The sequence below is a fragment of the Dermacentor albipictus genome, chromosome 1 (assembly GCF_038994185.2).
Source record: "Dermacentor albipictus isolate Rhodes 1998 colony chromosome 1, USDA_Dalb.pri_finalv2, whole genome shotgun sequence".
NCBI lineage: Eukaryota > Metazoa > Arthropoda > Arachnida > Ixodida > Ixodidae > Dermacentor > Dermacentor albipictus.
The window spans coordinates 306,306,619-306,325,326 of record NC_091821.1 but is presented as its reverse complement, the minus strand read 5'-3'; positions in this window follow the sequence as shown (position 1 = coordinate 306,325,326).

Genomic DNA, 18,708 nt, shown 5'->3' with positions numbered 1-18,708 from the left:
TTTGCGCGTGGACAAAAACAAAGGAACCGCGACGGAGCCTAATACAACTGCCGCAGACAGGGGTCCCTAGGAAAGGAACATCTACCTCTGTTCTCAAGGGGATGTAAGGCACATAAAGAACGAAGAAACAGCAAAACAATATTTTTTTTTTTACTTACTGGAAGTGCATTGTTTTCCTGAAAAGTACGCGTGCAAAGCTCGCTTGAGAGCGTGTAAATTCGACGCAGGGCTAATTCACGAGAAGAAATGGCCGAAATTTTGGTACTTCAGTTGCTACGCCTAATGTCCAATTTTGTGGCGCAGTTTTATGTAAGTAGTAATGTTTGTAATAAAACGGTGGCTTTCAAAGTGACGGGCGATATTTTAAACCTTAATTTCTATTCTTACAGATTTCGCTTCTTTCCAGAAGTTGGCGCGCCCACATTCATCATGCGCCGTCAAGGCAGGTGAAACGGCACGGGTGCCGTTGATCTTTGATTTATGACCCGGATATTAATGAATCTAGAGGCAGGGATGGCGTCGCCTTCGTAGGGATTGCGTTCTACTCCTTCCTGTACCCAATCAGGAAACGTCTTGGAGCCACTCCTGCGGACTAATTGATGAGGCAGGTGTCGTCTGTCGTTGCGCTATTACGTAAAGGCGGTGTTGTGTCGCAGGAAAAGAGGGCAAAGTAAAACACTCTCCCTTTGTGCTGGCTTTCTTCAAATCTTACGAAGTGACGCACAAATGCTTTTACATAACAATTGACATTTGTGCTGGCACAATTATGCATATGTACATGTAGTCACGCAGAGGTACGTACAGTTATATGTAGTTATAGTCGGATACAACTTTAGAAAAAAGGGGGCGTTTCCTCCTCCGAGGCGGATGCACACGAGCATCCACCAATGGGCGCGCACTCTGGACCGACGTCATGCGCCGGACGGCCGGTGACTTCGCCGCTTCGGTCATCTGGGCGGGGCCTCCCCTTTTTTCTAAAGTTGTATCCGACTATAAGTTAGTCCAGTCATCTGCGAAACTGTGCAAATCTTCGTGCATTCTCACAATATTTTCTATGCCTTCCTTTCACATGTCCGAGGAGGTTCGCTCATAGGCTCACTTTAGAGTTCCTCTGTGCTTTTCTTCTTTTCTCAGTGACGAATAGTAGCTGGTGTCCACCTGTAGGTGCCGAACTATTCTGCAAGTTCACTTCACGAAGGTGTGTATTCGTGTTCTCGAATGTCCTAAATTCTTAAGGCTACTATTGTAATTAATATTCCTGCTAGGATATTTATCACATAGGTTAGCGCAAGGGTACAATCACAAAGAAGACGCAAACACACGTCACAGGCGCCACTACCAACTTTATTAGGTGAAAGCCTTAAGTGGCTCGTTGCAATGGCTCATAGAAAAAAAAAAAAACGCGGAGCCTGGCGAGTGGTACAAAAATATCAGCATCAGCAATCGCCCATACCCCCGTAAGCAATGGCTCATGCCCCTTAAGGCACAGATTACAAGTGCTCAGCACAGTGAAGCGAGCAGTGCATACATTCATTGAAATCACTCACAGAACACTCAGAACAGCGTACGTTTCAATAAAGAACACGCTAAAAACAAGCATCCCAGCCATCAGTAAAGCATTGCATACGCCCCTCGGAAGTACGCTATACGGCCGAGGACGCTCGCCATGCGAGAAAGAGCTACGACGAGCGAGGCGCCGGGCGCAAGGCGAGTGCTGCTTTCCCCTGCTGAGAGGATGCAATGTAAGATCGAAGAGAAACTGCGTTGACACGATTCTGACCCCAATGAGCGAGCACGCGAAGCCGCACCTAAGCGTCGAAAACGAGCCGAAGAACCCGAATTTCGGCGTTATAGTTATGCGGAAACCCGCTAGGAGGAGCGAAGTAAGTAATAAAGGGACATCAGACATTCCACCCAATCGTAACAATTGCTACAAAAGAAACCCATACGGGTTCCTCGAAAGAAAAGCGTCGCAGTTGAAGAAAAATTCGTCCTGGTCCGGGACTCGAGCCCGGGGCCACCACTTTTCCCGCGCAGCCGCTCTACCATCTGAGCTAAGCAGGTGGTTACCAGATGGCAAGGCGAAGTCGAACTTATCAACTCGAAGCAAATGCAGAGTGCTGCCTTAATAGTTCTGCGGTAACCCGCAAGGTGAAGTGAAGTTTATTTTCCCTTTCGTACAAAGGAGGAAGGAGGGGCTAAAGGCTGGAATGCCTGACGAAGGCCTCGGCTCCCCTGTACACTCTGACATCAAAATACACAAACACATAACTGAAAATATAACAGTATAAATGCAAAATCACATGCACTTGCAAGTGTCACAGGATGCAGTTATTTAAGCATACGACAGTAAAAACGGTGTTATACAAAACCAAAGCAGAATCGATAAGATATTTCGTTGTTTCCTTTTTTAAACATTTTGAATGAAACATCGAAATCAACATTGTCGACATTTTATTAACAGCCGCAGTTACTTGATAATTTATTTCGGGTTTCCCATAGTTAGTACGCGTCTTGGGGACCCGGTGGATTTGTTTCCGAAAATAGTATGCGTCATTAGACAAAGCTTTGTTCTGAGTGTGTGATTTGTTGGCTTTCACATGGTGCAGCAAACGAAAAAGGTAGACTTAATTCGCTATAAGCAAATCGTAACTGCTAAACAACGGGGCTAATTTTGATACATGTGTATTCCAGGAAAGGTTCTGGTGAAATCAGGCATAGAGAAATTTAATAGAATTAACCTCATGTATTTTTACGTGTCCATGTTGATAATATAGATATGATCTATTTTATCGCAAATTATCGTGTTGAACATTTTATAAAATACTGGAAGTATAAGCTAATGTGCCTATCATTTTTCAATTCTTTAACGTCTCCCTTTTTGTGCATTAGTATAATGCTGGCATCATTCCAGTTCTCGGGGACCCTCGAAGCCGTGAGGCATTCCGTATAAAGGGCCGCAAGCATTTCAAGCATGATGTCTCCTCCACCTTTGATTAATTGTAGGAATCATGAGGGAGGTAGTGGCCGAATACTGCGCCAGGGAGGCCAATTCCTGTTCTGGTGAGCGAGTTTTAGTATTCAAACATGAAATGACATCCCTAGAGAAACGTGTAAGTAGAACGAGCGGGCTGCCACCTGCCCCCGCAAGGCTTAAAGCACCAGCACATCTCAGAGAAAGAAGGCGCCGCCAGAAATACTAATTTCCTTCTAGGCCTTTCTTTTGCGCACTTCGTCCATGCAGACTAGCATGAATGCAAACGCGTGCTTTCATAGCCTTCTACATTGGAAGAAAAGAAGCCTACAGTTATGTAACAGTAACAACTATAAGAAAAAAGGGCACACGGGCACGCACGACACACACGAGCGTCGTGCATTTCGCCTGTGGACCCACGTGTGCCGTCGTTGCCAATCAACCTTTCGAAGCACCCGACCATTCGACAGCGTAGGTTTAGCAAATTTTAGTCTTTACTGCATGGTATTTTTTTCTGGACTAACCATGCTGGTGAGACAACAGGTATACGTTTGTAGAATTGTTGCCCTGACGAAGACAATTGTCGAGACGCTGGCTCCAGTCAAAGAATTCCCTCGTTCAGCCAGTGTTGATCACTTCGGGTCTCCATGTTCGTGTGCACCCTTCAACAGCTATTCTTGTCACAAGTGAAAATTTCATTATTTAAAATAAGACATGCGTCTATTTTTACCAACCAAAAGCAACAGTGGAATTCTCTACACGAGATTCTACTCACTGCACGATTGCTAGTTCTAGTGCAAAATAACGATGTTTCCTACACATTTTGTGTTTAGTCTAAAAAAAATACGCGTATTACCATCTTTCAGTGTCAATCCCTTTAGGTGGCAAGAGTAACAGGAACAGCGCAGCCGACATGAAAAATTCGGATTCTGTGTTGGAGACCGCGTCCATTTGCCAGCGCACACTTTCTTCGTTAGCAGCAGCGCGCTGGCAGTGACTTCAAATTGAGAAAAAGCTCGCGTAAAAATGTGCAGGCATTTTTATTATGACTGTTGTTCCGACTGCTTCAGAGTGCGTTATATTCCGCAAGAATACACGAACGCGGAACAGAACAGCACGACAAAGACGGCTGTCCGTTTCTCGTCGCCGAAGCCACGATGAATGGCGGTATGGAGCATTTTAGCCCGGTACTTTGCTTTTTCTTTCGTACGTTTTGTTTTCTGTGCTACCGTATCTTGCGGCACCCGCTCTGTGCCGTTCTTCACGCCATCCGTTTGGAGTTGCTTGTTCGATGGTATGTCAGGCAGGATGCCGCGTCCATCTTTAGCAAATGATTTTATTTTTGTTTCTGGACGGCAGCAAATTCAGGAAGAAAGCTGCGGGAAGGGTTGCGGCCCCCCGTGCCTCTTATCTGCCAAATCTCATTCGTTTTCGCCGGCGTGACTGGCTAACGCGCGCTCCCCGGAGCCGACCGAGTGCGATAGTGGGCGGATGCGGCATCTGTCTTCGGAGGAGTATAATTACGATGCTGAAAACGCGGTGACCCCGAGAATTACCTCAAAACTAAACAGAAAGTAGATTCATGGCTTACAGGCTAAATTTGGCTAGGTTCTTTCTTTTTGATCATTATATTTATTGCTTGCGCCGATTTGTGTAGTGGGCGTACCACCTATTTTTCATGTCACGGCCTCTGCCTCCACTGAGTAACGAGTGTGCACGGCTTGGCGAAAACACAGATTCCAGGAAAAGGCGGTTCGTACAAGCTCATAGGGCAACGCATAGACTAAACGAGTAGACTTTGTTTTGTTTGTTCATTTCGTGTCATCAAAAACCTTTCCTCGCAGCAACCTTTCGTTAAAGATTTACATACAAGCAATAACAAACAAGCAAACAACAACAAAAACAACAGCAACAAAACAACAACGAGAAAAGCAAACAAACAGCCATATACTCGCAGGCGACCATGGCCGCACACTTGGCGGGTGTAGTGCACACGCGTTTTCACTAATTGTTAAGTGTAGTAACAAAAAATAGTCGCAGTTTCGCCCGAAAGGCTAAGCATCGATTGCTATAGCAAATAAATGGACAGCTGTACGAAGTAGGGATAGTAGTTTTATCGGTAATATAAACTTGGATACATTCGCTAACTGAATTAACAAGCATGGGGCCAGCGCAAACAAGCAAACACGAACGTACCACACCCGATGAGCGCTGACACTCGCCGTCAAAACACTGGTGTGAGCAAGCGCGGCAGCTGCAGTGAGCGAAGTTACCTTTGTGCTGTCTATCGTTTCTACGCAAGAGTGGCTAGAACACAGCTCGCACTGAGCTATGAGCCGTCTGCCGATCCCTTTCAAGATACGGCGTGTGCGACCGCGTGCATTCGTAGCAACGTATGAACTTGTTGGCGGAGTCGAAGCCGCCCCTCCCCGCACTCCCGTGCGCGCTGCTTCCCCTTTTTCCTCCATACGTGGCGCGCGACATTCAGCCGCGATCGTGAGTTCCCCTTGCGCCTGATCGCGAAATGCGCAGTTGCTGCCGGAGCCCAACGGCACCGACCCCCCTCCCTCCTTCTCATCGCCCCACGGCCTCTCGCGCGACGGAAGCGTTTGCTCTGCGCTTCCTCCTTCGCGCTCTGCAGATGGAGCCGCGATCGTCGGCTTTCCTCGCGTTTTCCTCGCGTGCTTCCACTCGCACATAGAACACACGACGCGCTGCAACGGTGCTGTCGCGCTTCGACCTTGTACGGAACATCATGGCGACGGCAGAAATATGCCTGGAGTGTCCATATAATTGCTATCGCAATAAAAATAAAGATGCTGACCTGAGGTCGGGCTGCTTGCTAAGCTTTAAATGATCAACTGCGCACACCGTCGTGTATACAGGAAAATAGCGAACATATGTAAGAGCTCCCGCCTAACACTTTTATTTATTTATTTACGAATACCTTACAGGCTCCATGTAGGAGTATTATGTGAGGGGGACTAGACAATAACTTTTAACAAGAACACACACACACAAAAAAGAAGTTTAGGAACCAGGTATTATACAAGGGCGAAATCTAGTAGATATGGTGCAACATTGTAATAATAAAATACTTAGTAGGTTTTATGCAAAATTGAGTGGGTACATGTCATCCCTATAATACATATAAACATGATGTCAGGTGATCCTATGGTTAGAAAAACAGTCATAGGTGGTTAGCATTTTATTTCTAAATGTCACATGGTCATGAATATAGACATCATCAGGGAGGTCATGCCATTGAACGATTGCACGTGGAAGCGCAGATGTGTTAAAGGTTTGTGTACGGCCGAAGAGTTGAGTAAAACTATGTTGATTATGAAGAAAGCAAAATATGAGACGTGGTTTTGATACTGGCAGAGTACTTGCGTGCGCGTTGCAGGCTATTTGATGCGATAAACAGAGAGTGGCTGTCTTTCTACGTGATTCCAGGGATGATAGTGATTCATGTTAGTCACACTGGAGTGTCTGCTATAGTCTTGGGCGATGATACGAGTAGCGCGGTTTTGCACAAATTCTAATAAGTTGATTAGGTAGACTTGGTGGGGTGACCAGATGAATGATGCATATTCGAGTTGTGGACGAAGAAATGTCTGGTATGCTAGTTTCCGTGTTATGGCAAGTGTCGCACGAAGGTTACGTTTCAGGTGTCCTGGTGTGAGCGATGCCGTGGCAGTAATTTTTTCAATGTGTGCTGACCAAGACAGATTAGAAGTGAAAGTAACACGAAAGTGCTTGTGGAATTGGGCGTTACCAATATAGAGTTATTGTTAAGAGAGTACGTGTAAGTCGAATGTGACTGCTTTCGGCTGAACGTCATAAGTTTGCATTTGTCAGTGTTAACTGTCATTCGCCACTCCGAAGACCAGAAAGTTATTTTGTCAAGATCCTGTCGTAGTACAAGATGATCTGCGTGAGTCATAATTTTACGGTATATTATGCAATCATCGGCAAACAAACGGATGCTAGATGTTGCATGAGGTGGGAAGTCATGAATCTAGATAAGAAATATTAAAGGACCCAGGACGCTGCCTTGAAGAACACCAGAACCCGCCGTGGTTGCTCAGTGGCTATGGTGTTAGGCTGCTGAGCACGGCGTCGCGGGATCGAATCCCGGCCACGGCGGCCGCATTTCGATGGGGGCGAAATGCGAAAACACCCGTGTACTTAGATTTAGATGCACATTAAACAACCGCATGTGGTCGAAATTTCCGTAGTCCTCAACTACGGCATGCCTCATAATCAGAAAGTCGTTTTAGCACGTGAAACCCAATAATTTAATTTTTAAGGAACACCAGAAGTAACGTCAGATAACGTGGATGAGGTGTTAATAATTCAAGTAAACTGCTTGCGTGAGGATAAAAAGTTACGGAGCCAAGATGAATCTGAATCGGAAGCCTCAGTACTGCAATTGTGCAGTAAAGAGCTAAGCACAACATTTGAGTCAATGGATATCGAAAGAGCCCATCGGTTAGGGAAATACAAAACAAACAAAACCCGATCAATCATTGTTAAAGTTGCACATTTTAAGACTAAATAGAAAGTTTTGTCACAGCATATAAACTGAAGGGCACTCAGTATCGAATCTCAGAAGACTAGTCCCCCAACACACTTAAAGCAAGAAAGCACCTTACTGTATTCGGCAAGGCTCAACAGCAATGTTTCAAAGTTCAACATGACAAACTCATCATTTGGTAACAACACCTATGCTTACGACCAGAACGCTGAAAAGGTTATTCCTCGCACTTTAAACATTTAGGCCCCAGAAGTATTCTATATACGAGCATAAGAAGCATTATTCCTAAGGCAGAGGCTCCACAAAACCAAGTTAATACAACAGAATCAGATTTGTTTGCAATCACGGAAACATGGCTTTACCCTGCCATAACTGACTCTGAGATACAACTTTTTCCGGATTTCAATATTTTCCGACGTGACCGCACTAACAAATGTGGTGGCGGTGTATTAGTGGGTCGTCATCAATGTGTTCAGTGTACCGAAATTAAGACACCCTCGTCTTTGGAAATTATGTTTGCTCTCTGTAACGCGTCCTACCCCACTACGACAATTGGTGTTTGTTATCGCCCTCCTGGTACTGACCTTCCTTTATACCCGAATACCATGAGACTCTTCGCTCTCTAACCGAATCTCATCGACATCTTGCGATACTGCTGTTCGGAGACTTTAATTTTCTGGCAGTAACCTGGACCAGTTAAGGATGGGTAGCTTCCAAATGCAGTACCGAAAACAATTTCATCAATTCATGCCTAACCTTTGGACTAATGCAACTCACCAATGAACCTACACACTACAGGGACATTTCTTCTAATATCCTAGATCTTTTTCTTGCCTCTGAGCCGACAGGGCATCAAAAATGGCTTTCTTTGCGAGGGCTCAGTGACGATTCAGTAATCCATGCATCCTACTCCTGTCAACTCTCGCATCCCACAAAGATAACTGAAGCAATAACATTATACGATGAGGGTAAATATTCTGCAATAAACTCTGAGCTCGAAAAATTTACTACTTTTCTTCTGACTTTTCAAAGCGTTTAGTCGAGACTAACTGGCTACTCTTTTCAAGCAAAATAGTAGACTTGTTTACTAAGCATGTGCCTAACATTATCGTAACTGAAAAGAAGTCATCCCCATGGTTTAACGTCACATTGGAGCAGCTGAACAATTAAAAGAAAATGCTTTTTCTTTCCGCAAAACGCTCCAACGACGCAGGCGCGTGGATCTGATACCATGCTATAGAAAAAGAATTCCAAAGGCTCGCAAAGAAAGAAAAACATTCCTTAATTTCGCAGACATTGCCCGCTTTATTACAAAATAACCCCCAAAAATTCTGGAGCCTCATTAACCCTAATAACGCCCGACCATTAGCATTGCGCGTCGAACAAAGCAACCCAATTCCCGATTATGAGACCGCCAAAAAGCTTGAGCACGTTTTTTCTCCCATGTTTACCGCCGAACCTGCCGACAACTTACCTCCCTTTTCTTATCTCGACTATACCATGATGCCCGACATCACATTTTGTCCCAACGGCATTGCAAAACTCACATCTTCATGTGGCGTGGATGGTGTCAACGCGAGAATGCTCAAAAACATGAAATCGTCTACTAGTGTGATACTATGCCATATTTTCCAGCAGTAACTATCAACAAGAGTGGTACCGGTAACTGGAAAGAGAAAGATTGTTTCACTATTTTTACTATTTCACTTAGTAGCATTTGTTCTAAACTAATGGAACATTCGATCTACTCTAACATTGCCAATTTTTTAGACTCCAATAATTTCTTTCATTCTAGTCAACACGGCTTTCGCGCAGGACTTCCATGTGATACCCAATTAGCTTTATTTTATAACAATATTAGTTCCAGCTTTGACTTAAGCATACCCGTCGATGCTTTCTTCTTAGACATTGAAAACGCACTCGACAAAGTTCCACATCAACGGCTACACATAAAACTTTCTTGACTAAACATTAACGCACCTGTATACAATTGAATTCGCAGTTATCTCGCCAATCGACAACAATTTGTCTATGCTAGCACCCACTCATCAAGCTGATCCTCTGTAATCTCTGGTGTGGCACAAGGTACGGCACTTTAACCCCTACTTTTTCTCATCTATATTAATGACCTCTCAGCTAGTATCTCTTCTACCATTCGTCTATTCGCAGATCACTCCGTTGTATATCGTTCCATTATAAACACCGCTGATATTAATACTCTTCAAAACGACCTAAACCTTAATGAGTCCTGGTGTAACACATGGTTAATATCCTTAAATATAAGGAAAACCTAATTAATATCTTTCCACCGCAGGCCGCATTAACAGCCGGTACAATATATCATTTCTGGCTCCGCAATATTATCCTCTGAATCTTATAAATACCTTGGCGTAACATGTTCAAGCAATCTCTCCTGGTCAACCCAAGTAACAAACATAGCTAACTCCGCGAATCGTGCTTTGGGCTTTCTTCGTAGGGCACTTAGGACTCGCTCCCTTATCAGTGAAACTAATAGCTTATCTTGCAATTGTTTGCCCAATGTTAGAATACGCATGCGCTGTTTGGGACCTTCATCAATCTAACCTATGAATTAGTCCAAAATTGTACCGCTCGTTTTATTTACTCTGTTTATTCTTACCATTCCAGCGTTTCCGAGCTTAAGGCTCGTGGTCACCTTACAACCTTGAATTGCGACGTCACATAACTGGACTATGCCTTTGCCACAAATTTTATTATGCTCCCTTTGAAGTTCCAGTTTTCTTTCCAGTTCATCGCTTGTCCAGCCGCACAAACCATCCCAGAGCGGTTTACCTACTCCCAGCGCCGAACTACCACTCATCTTCACTCCTTTTTGTGACGACCGCATGGGACTGGAACCATCTACCTGCAATTACCGAGCTCCACTCCGATCCACATCAATTCAAGGCGGAACTGGAATCACACTTTCACTGTAATTAGAACATATCCCTCATGTAATAAGTACTCCAAGTGGGGTTTTTGAGGTACAGTAAATGAACTGAAATATAGTTAAATAATCAAGGTTAAGGGACGCCAGTTCAGTAAATAAACGGCAATGTGCTACATGATCGAAAACTTTAGAAAAAGCGTCATATATTCAGCTTGTCTGTGTGTTACCTTCAATATTAGAAAATAGGTCATGGGTGAATACTAGTAGCTGTGTTTCACACGACGAGCCTTTTCTAAAACCGTGCTGTTGGGGAAAAAGAAATGGTTATTTTCTATATGTTGTGCAATGGTAGATGCAATTATGTGTTCAAGTATTTTGGCATAGCAGCATAGCAGTACTTTGGCAAGGAGCTACACTCTAAGAACAGTTTACACTCCTTGGCTTGCCCCTTCTGCCACACAACGATAATCGTCATCTGCCTTGATGCGTTTCCTTTCTTTATCGCTGCAAACCCGGAACTTTCCAGTGACGAACGGCACGCGCGTTATCAGAAGAGGCACTCCAAATGGTGTAAACTGTTCTATGCTGATAACGCGCGTGCCGTTCGTTACTGGAAAGTTCCGGGCTCGCAGCGATAAAGAAAGGAAACGCATCAAGGCAGATGACGATTATTTTGTGTGGCAGAAGGGGCAAGCCAAAGGGTGTAAACTGTTCTTAGAGTGTAGGAGTCTTGAACGTCAATGCGCGAAGCCTGCTCAACAAGGGCGTAGATTTCAACTGTCTGGTTGATTCGCGTGACCCAACTTTAATATGCGTTACGAAAATTTGGCCACACGATGCAATATCGGACAGCGAATTTTCGCCCTCAGGTTATGCTGTGCTAACAAAGGACAGAGCTGGTGGCCGAGGGGGTGGCGTAGCGATCCTTTTTAAGAAAGGCATGGATTTCTTCCTGCTACCTGATCTTCCCGGTACCGAGTCACTGTGGTGCAAGGTTGGAGCCTTGGTTGTTGTCATAGGTGCAATTTATCGTCCTCCAGATGCTGCTAGCGCTATTTTCGGCCAATTTCCTTGTTATCTACTACTTGTAAGTTACTTGAACACATTATTCACAAACACATTGCTAATAACTTGCATTGCTAATAACTATCTGATCGCGTCAGCATGGTTTTTTTTTTCGGCCCGGTTCCTCAACAATAACACAACTTCTTGAGTTTACGCATGATATAGCTACGGTACTACATAATTGAGGACCACTAGATGCTGTATTTTTGGACCATGCCGAAGTTTTCGACTTGGTTTGTCATCTAAAACTAATTTCTTGTATTGCTGACCGCTTGGATCATAGAAGCCGGTACGTTTTCTCTAACAAAATGAATTCCAATACTGTCGAAGTTTGACCTGGTGTGCCCCAAGGATCTGTGTTAGGCCCACTTTAATTTGTAATATATAATAATGACGTTGGGAAGGCCACTCATATAACATGCCAGTTAAAGTACGAATATGCGCAGCCGCCTGTGTGTTGTATTCTGAAGTCTCAAATGCAAGTGAGTAGTTACTATAGTTGCTAGTTGCTGTTTCTTTTCTGGAGATTTTAGTTTTTGAAGCAGGTTGTCGGATCTACTGCAAATTAAGTGATGAGAGTAGCCAGCGGACACCAGACGCTCAACCTGACATTTGAAACTGGATGATACAGCGTGTGCACAAGATATCTGTAAGGCAGGGAGGGAACTAGACATGATTATGCATTGTTTCACAAGCTTCGAATGTGCACTCTTGTCAAGTAAAAGACTTTTCTTAGGCCTTGGATTATTCGACCAACAAACGTGGGCACCAGTGAACGGCAATTGAAGGTCAATAAACTGGATGTGGTTGTACTTAGTCAATTCATGGGCGAAATTCAAACCTTGCCCCTCAGAGGAGGAGGAGTTAAGAGCATTAGTGACAACACTGTGAAAGTCGTAATTGGAAGAATGATCTAAGATCACTAAAAGGTCGTCGACATAGTGAAGCACAGGTAGGACTGCAGGATTACAAATTCCTTTCTCCAGGCGTCCATCAAAAAAGGCAATATAAATATCACGCAGCCGACTAGCAACAGAGGAACCAATGCATATAGCAGATCTTTATACATAAACGCGACCGTTGTGGAAGGCGGCTGTGGTGCTTAAGTAAAACTGCAACAGCTAAAATAAATGCTCTGTACTACTGCCAGCTGCATTCTGACAACTCACATCGCAATGCTCTTCAACACATTAACGATAGCCTTACGCAGTCCCTCGTGCAGTATAGAACAGAAAACGTCTTCTACATCAACAGATAGGCACGAGGCACTCCTTTTTCCAGGGCATGCACAAGACCCTTAGAGCTGCGTATGAGAAAAGGATCACGTCCCTCAATTTGTTCGAGGTGTTGCTTCAGAAATGAACCCACGGCACGCTGCCAACTGCCCCTCTCTGCAACAACCGTGCAGAGCGAGCAATCCACCTTGTGTGTTTTGCCAGTAAAAAAGGTTTCTAAAGAATCTCTGTCTGCTTAAGAGACAGACGTTGCGATGGCGTCAATATTCATTTTCCTCATGTGCTGTCTTCTTCCCGAAGTTTAATATTTCGCTGAATCTATGAGATGTCTAGCCCCACAACCTGCCTTACGTCAAGTTCGCGCAAAAAGAAAAAAAATCACCTCTAAAGCTGCCTTCGAGTGTTCGGCAATACCCATTTTGCTCGCCGGTTCCTACTTCCAATACCTTCTGGCGCCCCCTGATAGGTGCGTCGCCAACTCGAACAATGTCGCAAGGTGACAGTCACATAGACCGCATCCACTTGAAGGCACTTTGCATATTAGCATATTTAAAAATAAACCCAAAGGACGCTGCTGAGGATTGCAAACTAACTGCATACGAAACACTGATCAGGCTTTGAATTGGGGTATGCTGTATAGGAGTCGAATTGGAATTGTGGAGTATTCTGCGCAAGGAAAGTGTTAAGAGGGGAAGAAAGAGGGTCATAATGGAGGATGACAATGAGAGAAACGAGATGAAAGAACACATCGCATAAATGCTACCATCACAAGCGCGAGTCCAGGCCCGTGTCGCCCAAGGAACGCGAAAAAGCACGCATTGCCTCTATCGTCTGCCAACTCTCCGGCCATGTGCCCAGCAGGAGGTCCTCCGATAGGGATCTGCTGTCTAAATGCTTCAAAGTAACTGCCAGTGTCAGTCTTTCGCACGCATACACAGGGCACATCACTAGCACATGGTCTATAGTCCCGACAACGCCACAACCTGAACAGTCCGGGGAGTCCGCCAGTCCAATAATCTGCAGGTACCTGCGCGTGAAAGCGACGCCTAAACGTAGTCTGTGTATCAGGCAGGCGTGAGGGTGCGTAATTCCGCGCGATACAGAAACATGCATAGCGGGATCCAGCCTTTTAAGGCGGACGTGGCGAGCGTCTGGCCGGGACCAGTATCTTCTCGTCACACTCCTTAGTAATTTGCGACAGGAGGCACGTGACGTCCGGTCTAGTGAACGGCACAACCATTCGCAGGCCACTGCTGAGGGCGCGTCTCGCTCCACCATCGGCCGTCTCACTACCATTGAGCACACAGTGTCCCGAGATCCATTGGAACACTATTGGATGGTCTTTTTCTTGAGCGCATGAAAGGAGCTCGGTGATATGCAGCGCCAGAGCCTGATAGGCAGTGTGGTGCAGGGAGCATCCCAAAATATGCAGCGCGGGTTTCGAGTCCGTGAAGATGCACCACTGTTGAGGTCGTTCCCCGCAGGTGTGGTGAATCGCTTCATGAATAGCCACAAGCTCTGCAGCGGTTGATGTAGGATTATGGAATTGGAATGCATGAAAAAAAAGCGATAAGGTTTATATATAGCAGATATGACCATTACTTTTCACCTTCATCACATGGCCATCGCTTATCGCTTGACACGGTTGCGGACAGACGCACGTGTAAACGCCTTATAACTTTGCATAAGATCATTTCTGAAGTGCCTGGCCAGCGCAACTCGAAGCACGCACTGCCTTAACCTCGTTCCATTCCAGCCAAGGTTGAACAGTTTAAAATTTTTATTTTTTCCATCAACGCGAGAACTCTGGAATGGCCGTGACGGCTCACTTCGGCAGTTACCTCCCGCGCATTTGCGAAATAAATCAATCACCGTATGTCTCATTAGTTCTAACACCTGCTTGTGTACTTTTTTTATTTTTGTACACTTCAGTATGCGCTTTTCAGGCGCAATATTGTTTTGTTTTGTGATGACCTACGCGTATGTGTAGCACGATCTTTTGTTGCTGGCAGCCTAATGCAGTTTCGTGTTTTGTATGCATGCTAATGCATGCTGTGTAATGTTTGATTTTACCTATGAAAGAAACTTCTGTACCCACCCCTGGTATGTTTCGTATTGGGACGGCAGTATATGTAAATAAAAGTAAAAAAGAAAAAAAAGAAAAAGAAGGAAGGGCGCCTGAGCTTCTGTTTTACATTTCAGGTGTTTTCGCGCAGGGAAACCGTTTGATGCTTTGCAGGCACGATTGCCAACGCGTGATCTATGCGCCGCGCTTGTCTGTTTGGAATTCCCAAATATGTTGAGGGGCCCTTTACGTGACCGAAACGGAAAGGACAGGAGAAGAGCAAATGGGCAATAAATTCGGCTTGCAGCATGTATCCTATGCTACACCGGGATGAGAGAGATATTTGGCGCTCAAGTTTAGAAAGAACAGACCAGAGTCAAAGCAGGACCGGAAGGTTTTGGTGAGCTATAGCACTTCGGATGTGCAAAAGCTAAGCCGCCACCTTGCGAGTGTTTTTCGAGCAGCCCGTGCTGTGTCCGTTGTTTTCCCCTGCTTGCCATATCTTCTTGTGAATTCAAGTTTACTGCATGCATGTTACCAAGAGGTTCGTGCGTATCACATGAAGCTTAGTGTTGTTCGCGTGCAAAATTGAAACAGAAGGGGCTTTCTTAAACAAAGAAATGCGAACGAAATGGCAACAATATACTTTTTGTTTTTTAATGCTTGCCTACATTGATCGCAGAACCATGTAGTAACCCGAAGGTGAATCAAATCTCTCCTGTGGTTGAATATTCCAGCCTGATGTTAGAAAGTTCTTATACGGGATATGAACGCGGGGACTTCTTCAAAGTGTTCTGATACAGCTGTTCGAGACAGCCGCGGAAACTTTTCACTCGGGAAAGTCGTAAAAGTACTCGCGCAATGCATAAAAGCTTGTTTCCGTTTCACCCTGAGTGCTGCGCTATTCCACGGTAACGCACGGCTTTGCCTATCAGAGCTGATGTACGAGAGCTTCGACGTTGGTTCCTGCGAACTGCGCATGCGTAAAAAAGCACACGCTCACTTTCTTTAAATATTGTTTAAGGCCCGTTATTTTGCATTGAGTTATGCAACAAAAGTATGTAAGTACATATAAGGACTCTTTTACGGGCTCTCGAAAGCTTTGTTATACAACTGGTGGTAACCACAGCAACGGTTCATCAGTTATCGCCAAAACTGCTGAACGCGAGGTCAATAGTTGCACTCCGTGTACTGTGATTTTTGTAGAAGGCAAGGAACTACAGCTGATCGAAGGTGGTCGGCTTTGGGATGTTAACCATCATAATTAATGACAATAATGACTAGGGATGTGTGAATATTCGGAACTCTCTAATATCGAGTCGAATATTATCCTATTTAGTCACTGTTGGTAAACGCGAATATTTTTCGAGTAGTTTTACAATATTTCAGAATCGTCAACTGTGCCCAATGAAACATAACATTGGAGCAAAAGCCCAATAAACTTTATCCCCGCGGCCATATTGTAGGCCTACAACACGAGAAGCTACGCAACGGAGCAGTGTGCGTCGCTCAGAGAGCTCAGGGGATTCTACGTATGCAAATAAACTAGGCATTTGTTCCTTAACGCTGTATTTGTGCTTTTAATATGCAGGACTTCATTACCTGCAATTGATTGACCGACTTGCTAACGTTATATAATACTAGGATGGGAACATTGTTCTGTATAACAACGATGAAAAACGCTTCTCATTATTTGAAAACTATTCGAGACCAAAATCGATATTCGATTTCATACACTTCTGGCACCTTTAGATTCGTATTTGGTTCGATCTCAAAAGATAATATTCCCACAACCTCGATAACAACCACCCATATTGTATATAACGGCTTCATAAAAATACAGTTGCCGTCGCAGCAGCTATTCGCGGCCCGTATACTTTACACAAGCGGATTAACAAAGGGAAAGTGAGACATCCACCAAAACGTAACTAATTGCTACAGAGGAAACCCATACGGTTTCTTCGGAAGAAAAGCTTCGCAGTTGAAGTAAAATTAGTCCTGGTCCGGGCCTCGAACCCGGGGCCACCGCTTTTTCAGAGCTGCTGCTCTACAATCTGAACTAACCAGATGACAGGGTGAACCCGAACTTATCAACAGCGCGAAGCAATGGCAAGACTTACGTCCTACACAAGAGAAATTCGGGAAGTTCAGTAGATACACACCCTCATGTAACGGGCAGTGTGTACATGTCAAAGGAAAAGAAATTTTTAAGCAGCCATTTAGAGAAGAAATTATCTGCCATATTTAGCAACGGTAGCTAATCCCGTCTTGTTTTGTGCAATGACATTATTTATAAATTTATGCTTTGCTATAGTTGTCGCTGTTATTGCCTTGTTGATATGTCAACCTGATGCGCAGCTCTATGCCTGGTGTGAAAAGAGCTTTTTCAGTTAATAAGACTGTTGTTTAGCCGCGGAAAGGGATCGTTAATGTCATTGGGTGAACACAGTATAGGAGAATTTTCGAGGGTGCAAAAAGTGCTGTCGAGAAAGCTCGCGCCGATCTCGGCGGCATCCCGTAAGCAGTAGCGAAAGTGATCTTGTTGTACTTACGAAGGCAAATGCAACAAAACAGTTAAAATTTAGATGAACAGAAATGTTTGCTTTGTATTTTTTTCATGCGTAATTCTCCTTATTTTTCTTCTCTCTGCTGTGGACTTGCTGTGTTTCGACTCTTCTTGAAGTACGCTTCAGTGCGCAGGCACGATCGCGCCCCCGAAAACCGCCTGCCAGGATCTCACAATCTTCGTTGCCGGCAGCTGCAGGTGACGTCTGCGCAGATGGCGCGTTCGGACCTTTATAGCCAAGCATATGGAAGTGCGCGCGGCTGGTGGCGCAGCACAACGCTTCTATATAAATTTCAAAGGCAACGTATCTGCTTTCTTTTTTCCCCCGAGGCCTCACAATTCATACTCGCTGTTTCACGTGTGTGCCCTGTTGTTCCTTCTGTGGCGCTCCCGTTCATACGTTTACTTTATTTAATTTGAATTTGCCTGTATAAGCATTATTGTACGTTTTCACCTTACTGTTTATACACATATATACCTATTCTTGATAATTCAATAAGGATTAAAAGAAAAGACCATAGCTGTGCTAGTTCTTATGCCGCTATGGAAAGATGCGATTTATTAGATAAAGTTATCCGTCCGTCCGTCCGTCCGTCCGTCCGTCCGTCCGTCTGTCTGTCTGTCTGTCTGTCTGTCTGTCTGTCTGTCTGTCTGTCTGTCTGTCTGTCTGTCTGTGCGTGTCTGTCTGTCTGTGCGTGTCTGTCTGTCTGTGCGTGTCTGTCTGTCTGTCTGTGCGTGTCTGTCTGTCTGTGCGTGTCTGTCTGTCTGTGTGTGTGTGTCTGTCTGTCTGTCTGTGTGTGTGTGTCGGTCTGTCTGTCTGTCTGTCTGTCTGTGCGTGTGTGTCTGTCTGTCTGTCTGTCTGTGCGTGTCTGTCTGTCTGTCTGTCTGTCTGTCTGTCTGTCTGTCTGTCTGTGCGTGTCTGTCTGTCTGTCTGTCTGTCTGTCTGTCTGTGCGTGTCTGTCTGTCTGTCTGTCTGTCTGTCTGTCTGTCTGTGCGTGTCTGTCTGTCTGTCTGTCTGTGCGTGTCTGTCTGTGCGTGTCAGCCTTCGTGCGCATATATCTATGCGGCAAGGAGCAGCCGGCAGAGTCCGATGAAGCCAACAGGTTAGTGGACTCAATATGTTTGTGTCTGCCGGCTTTATGGCGAAAAGAGCAGCGTAATTTTTTGTAACTAAGCCTTGGGCAACTCTATTTAAGCATATGTTACCAATTTATCTGTATTTAATAAACGAACCTGACTGACTGATTCATGTAAAGAAAGCGGCAAACAAACGCAGTTTGCGCCATTGAAGCAGCACTGTCCCACGCAGCACAAGGCTGTCGACCTGACCTTACTCACCGGGCCCTGACAGATGT